Source organism: Pungitius pungitius, chromosome 17 (assembly GCF_949316345.1).
Source record: "Pungitius pungitius chromosome 17, fPunPun2.1, whole genome shotgun sequence".
In the NCBI taxonomy this organism is placed as follows: domain Eukaryota; kingdom Metazoa; phylum Chordata; class Actinopteri; order Perciformes; family Gasterosteidae; genus Pungitius; species Pungitius pungitius.
In genome coordinates, this window is record NC_084916.1 from 12,242 (window position 1) to 18,578 (window position 6,337).

General features: G+C 38.8%; 1 long non-coding RNA gene across 3 annotated transcripts; it reads right to left on the minus strand.

Moving 5' to 3' along the window:
• Positions 1–1,458: 1,458 nt before the first annotated feature.
• Positions 1,459–5,352, minus strand: LOC119201422 (uncharacterized). 3 transcript variants are annotated; one of them, XR_009942598.1, is made up of 5 exons: positions 4,320–5,352; positions 4,203–4,248; positions 3,450–3,661; positions 2,757–2,873; positions 1,459–2,526 (listed from the first exon to the last, which is right to left on the minus strand). It is a non-coding gene; the product is annotated as an uncharacterized LOC119201422 (long non-coding RNA). The 3 variants fall into 3 exon arrangements; XR_009942599.1 differs by adding an exon at positions 4,056–4,094 and having other exon boundaries at positions 2,757–3,661; XR_009942597.1 differs by having other exon boundaries at positions 2,757–3,661.
• Between the last annotated feature and the right edge of the window lie 985 nt (positions 5,353–6,337).

A 6,337-nucleotide genomic window follows, 5' to 3' on the forward strand; every position in this document is an offset into this window, starting at 1 on the left:
ATGTACTACACTAAAAGAAACATGTACTACACTAAAAGAAACATGTACTACACTAAAAGAAACATGTACTACACTAAAAGAAACATGTACTACACTAAAAGAAACATGTACTACACTAAAAGAAACATGTACTACACTAAAAGAAACATGTACTACACTAAAAGAAACATGTACTACACTAAAAGAAACATGTACTACACTAAAAGAAACATGTACTACACTAAAAGAAACATGTACTACACTAAAAGAAACATGTACTACACTAAAAGAAACATGTACTACACTAAAAGAAACATGTACTACACTAAAAGAAACATGTACTACACTAAAAGAAACATGTACTACACTAAAAGAAACATGTACTACACTAAAAGAAACATGTACTACACTAAAAGAAACATGTACTACACTAAAAGAAACATGTACTACACTAAAAGAAACATGTACTACACTAAAAGAAACATGTACTACACTAAAAGAAACATGTACTACACTAAAAGAAACATGTACTACACTAAAAGAAACATGTACTACACTAAAAGAAACATGTACTACACTAAAAGAAACATGTACTACACTAAAAGAAACATGTACTACACTAAAAGAAACATGTACTACACTAAAAGAAACATGTACTACACTAAAAGAAACATGTACTACACTAAAAGAAACATGTCTTACCGTGAGCTAATTCCCATCGGTTGCAGTGCAATGGCAATTTTCTCACAAGGCTACTTCTGCCCAAGGCATCCTGCAAGTAATAAGACATTACAAAAAACATTCAGAAAAATTTGTGAAACATTGACAAGATATCATCACCTTGCACCCTGGCTTGTATTCACACAGGAAAAACTTCCAAATAAATTCTTCAATGGGGGGGAAAGACCTTAATGAGACCATCTGGAAAGATCCCTCTCCTAGGATAGAAATCCTGCAATGAATGTCATGTGTATAGAATTAACATTGTAAAGGATGTACAATACATTCAAATCCTGTAACAGAATTGATACAAATAATTGCAAGTAGCAGGCCATGTCTACAGCAGGACCACTCCAGTGGCAACCACCATCAAAACCACCATCCACAGAAGCTTCTGTGGAGAGGAAGAGCAAAGACTTTAGGAAAGGGTAATGTTGGCATATGATGACAGTAATATGAATTTTATTTAAAATAATGGTGGCAGCAGCTGGTGTCAGGAAGAGACAGAATTATTATCTATAGAGACCTGCTAGGCGAGAAAACAAAACTCCTGGAAAGAAGCTGAACTAGTGATGTGCATTTAAACATTGGTTTATTGTGGAAGGTGGAAGATGGGCTTGGTGTGTCCTAAGAAGTCCCCAGGCAGTCTGCCTACAACAGCTTAACCAAGGGCTGGTCCTGGCTAACTTGAGTCAGGCCTAACTAAGTGATAAAGAGTAAAGTTTTAATAGCACCAAGTGAAACATTATATCGCATATTAAGGTTACTAAATTGCTAAACTGATAACTGGGAATATTTCCTGATGAGGTTGCTCCTTTCAAAATCATGCGTTACACTACCATAGACAAAAATAAAAACCATTTATACCGAATTCAAGCGTTAGCTGGAAGATTGACAAATATCATTGAACCTGCTATTAAGCATGCAGTTTGCTGAAAGGCAATTTATATTTAATGTTATTTTAGAGGATTCCATGTGTGACAGTCTAGCCGTTAACATTCAAGCTAGACTTTAAAAACAAGTTCACCGCAAACAGTTAAGACTGGCAAATTGCAGAGTAAGTTTGCTAAATCAACTAACATTTTATCGTGCAAGGGTAGCTGAAACTTACCTTCTGGACTGAGCAGCGCTTTCTTCACACTTCTAGCATCCGCCTCAACGGAAATCACGTCTGCGGCGGTAAAATGCGCATACGTGCAGCGGAGTATCTTCGGGAAGTTTCTCCTCCCTCATCGTTGCAAGTAAAAGTTTCTTGAAATGATTAGCTTCATAAATTTGCGCAGCAGAAAGTTCTTTACTAATTTTCATTCAGTATGGGCAACAAATTCAGCAGAAATGACTTTAGTGTACCAATTTTTTGCCATTTACTATTTCATGTTACAGTGCAAAGAGCCAAAATAGTTCTTTGGGCCATACAATAGAATCAAAGTTGTGCCACAACTTTAATGACAAAAAGACTGGGGGAAAAAAAAAAAAAGTCTTAACTTTTGCTCAAACGGCTCAGTCCACAGGAGGCTGAAGCTGCTGGACCACTTCTTGGAGGCCCTGAAGCACGAGCCGTTTAGGTTGATGTAGGACCATCCAGAGAACACAACAGTACTTTGCCTGAAAGCATAACAAAGGCAGTACTGAGGAGTCAGTTAGAGGCACATGTTATTAGAGCCATCAAACAGCCTGCCCAACAAGTGTTACAAAACAGTACTGAGGAAAAGATACTAACCTCACCAAAACCCCAAGTCAGCTGGAGGGCAGAGGTCATTTCGACACTTCTCACAGGAGGCAGAATTAGCTTGACTTCAGGGAGCCCGTTATGTTCTCTTGACCACCCTGTTTCAAGTAACAACATAAATAAGGAACGCAGCAAGAAAAATCTTGGCAACACTGAGAGCTCCTTACACAGCCCAACATTAATCAGCAATACACACATTCTTAAAACATTGAACATCAAATAGTTAAACAGCAGATAAAGGGAGCCCAAAAAGTTAAAGACAGACAAGGACATACTGGAAGCAGACAGTTAAGGTTGAAAGACATTTTAACAAGCATTACATAAATACCTGGATGAAGAGCCCAAGCCTCGCCCATCTGCTACCCAAGATCCATAAGCTTCCTTTAACCTTGATGGTTCCGTCATTTGAGGTCGACCACCCATAATCAGCAATCGCAGGTGGTTCCTACAAGATTCCAGAATACATTAACTATTAATCTACAGTCAAAATTAAAGTACAATTGTAAAAAAGGAATACATTTTAACACCAAGGCCCTAACATAGAGGGTGGGGGTTACATTGAAGTGTTCGAATTTCAGAGTCAATATTCCAACAGCACTACATTGTACAATTTTGAATATCCATTAAAATGAATCTTTAGAACACTCCCATTTGTCATTGTGGAACAAAAATCATTTTCAGTCAAGATGACGGTTCTTTAAAGCGGTTTTAATTACTGTCCACAGACATGTGCATTTACAGTGCATTTTTACAGGGTACGCACATACAATTCAAGCAATTTACACTACAGAACATACAGCACCATAATTTTGGACTACCAAGCCATTCAAATCATTAAAAGCTTTCCGTTGGCGATAAGAGCTGCGTCCCTGTGGTAGTGTTGTTAATAACCCAAGTCTCTGACGTTTTTGTACTCCACCACTACGTTTCTTGCCCAAAGCATATGGAACAAACAGAAATGAGTAAAAAAAAAAAAAAACTACAATATTAAAAAAAATGAAGGGTTACTTTGCCCCCTCACCTAACAGGGTGACTCCACAAAAGGAAGGTCAAACATGTTACACCTGGTTGGCATCTTAATATTCCCCAAATCCTGAAGTTCAGTAATTGAATTGAAATTTAAAGAAGGGAATAGCAAAAATCTTGGTCCGTGTATCGCAGTCAGGGGTTCGCCTTGCTTTTTTAAAATCCATTTTGCATTGCCGTTTCCATTTTTGGGGCCATCTACTTCACCTAAATAAGAGAATGGGGGAGAAATCTGTTTAATTTAATTTAACTGAAATGTAAGTAAATACTTTTGGCTAATGCATTGTGTGTATATTGAATGAGAAGTTGATTAACTGTAGGAAAGACATTTATAACTACTGGTAGCACAGGGTGGATTTCCTCATAAAATTCATTATTAAACAAACACGGAGCAACGGGTGACCAAAGTCCCAGAATAACCGAATGGGCATCTAACAAATTGAATTCTACTGGTGACTAGGCCACAGGGCCCTCGCTGGCTTGGATGCGCCACACAAATACAGCTCAAACTAAGGAATATACTGAAGAATTATGTAAAAAATATACCATCAAACTACTGATAATGTGAAGTGCAGGTGAGAGGCCCAATCACCACACTCACCACCACCTGGGTAGCCACACTGTTGAGCCTCAAGCGCTCCTAATAAGAAGCAATTTTAACAATAAGTATCTTCTGGAATTTAACCAATACTACAAAAAGAAAGAGACAAAACCAGAAAAGAATATAGCAAAAACAGCAGTGGCTTACAATCGCAGCCTGGACTTTGAGCCTCCTGCACCTGGGCCCTGACGAGCTGGGAGACAAACCAGAAAGATCACCAACAGCCAAATCATTTGCTCAAGAACTGAGAATAAAACCACCTACCTGCTCTCGGAATTCTCAAGCCAGAGTGCAACAGCGAAAGGGACAAGCATGCTGACACAGCTTCATTACGTGAAGCTTTTACAGCCTGTCTAATTGGTGAACCAGGAAGTAGGAGGTGCCAAGGCTGACCTGAATCTATAGTAGCTCAGGAGGGACATTTCCTCACTGGCTACACAAAAAATGATTTATAATGGCAATAATTGATTTATGATCTTACAGGCTGAGCTTCTTCACAAACAAAGATGATCTTGTTTTGCAGTATCACCATTTAGATGATTTCATCAAACGCACCCAGTAAGCCGTAGATTAAATCATTACACACACGTGGTTTAATCCATTATATTACATTACATGTGGTTTATCTTTCATCAAAAGTGACGTACTTTTAGTCGCGTGTGTGACCTCGGCAGGCCAAGTGATGTCCAAATGATGCCCCATATCGAGAGAGAGGAAAGGAAGAGGTGTCTCACATCCAAAAAAATAATTGAAATCTATCTATACATCACATTTCACATATAAGGCTTAGAACAATGACATCAAAAACAATTAAAACAATTTAAAAAAAGATTTCTTCAATAATGAATAATTAAATGTTGACCTGCATCTGTAAAACTAAGTAAAATAAATGTCACTCAGGAGTAGGAAGATTGGACTAAACGTCTTGGGGAGTAAAGGAGCTTTAATACACTTCAGAGAAGTTTGTGTTTTCCAATCAGAAGCGCAAAAGAAATTTCAGTAGGAAACACTTATGTCCCAGGCAATCGTGTTTTTGAATACTTGCAACATTTGAATCATTTCTGCCGGTGGGAAAGGAGCCTTTTTGAAAATCTCACGCACACTGTGCACAGACACACATGGATCCATTTAGACTCTACCTTGACTAAAACACTAGCAAACTGTAGCACTAACAAATGGTAGCACTTAAACTGTACTTATAATGGCACTTTTCTATAACATGTTTTGAAACTGCTTATTTGATGAAAATTGTACTTTCTTGTTACTTGTTCTTCTGAGTTTGCATCTTTATGTGGAAATGCACTTATTGTAAGTCGCTTTGAATAAAAGCGTCAGCTAAATGACATGTAATGTAATGTCATGTCATGTAAAAATCCCCCCCTGCCATCAGAATGGACAGGCTGCCCTCTGCCGTTCGAAACGCGTAACGACACGGCATTTCCTCCGCCGTCAAGTTCTCCGCAGCACGCCAAGACACGGAGCGCTTCCGCCGGAACCAGCACGTATCGGCGTTGACGCTGACTTGACGTGCGCGCAGCCTCCAGCCCGCTAGGGGGCGCTCCCCTCCAATCTGCGACCTGAAACCACCGAAATAAAAACGACGAGACCCCCCCAGCTGTTTACCACGTCCGGCCAGCCGCCATTGCCCTGGCGCTCTGCTGCATAGACATGTATAGAAAGGCTAGATGGCTTACCGGCGCTGAGAGCCAATGGGACCCGACGACGTCACACGGCGGCCATCTTAGGACAGGACCGCTCGTCCAGTTATAACATTAAAGTCTATTGTGCATGTAGTGCTGAAATAACTATATTTTGCTCAATTTTCAACCGATTTTCAAACGGCTTGGTGTGTCACAAACGTCAGGGATGCGGCTATTTAACTGCATACTTGTGAAAAATTATAGCCACGGAGTTTATTAAGAAAATAGTATATTAAGTAGACTAGACAGGTAAAGCACTAGGTATACCCATACACACACACACAGTAATGATATCAATATTTATAAGGTACATGAAACATGAAATAATATTAGTAATAAACAAAATTGCACTAACATTATTAAATACATGTGTAAATTCATGTATAATATAAATCTGTAAATATAAAGTTGCCATTCTGTAAAATAAAGAGAAAAGAGAGAAAAGGTCCAAAGGCACACAATTAGAAAAAAAAAAACATTAAGACACAATTGGACACAAAACTCTTTCCATCAATACAATATAATCAATACAGCTCCCTCCCTCTCCTCCTCTCTCTTAAATGGTCTGAACTTACATAGCGC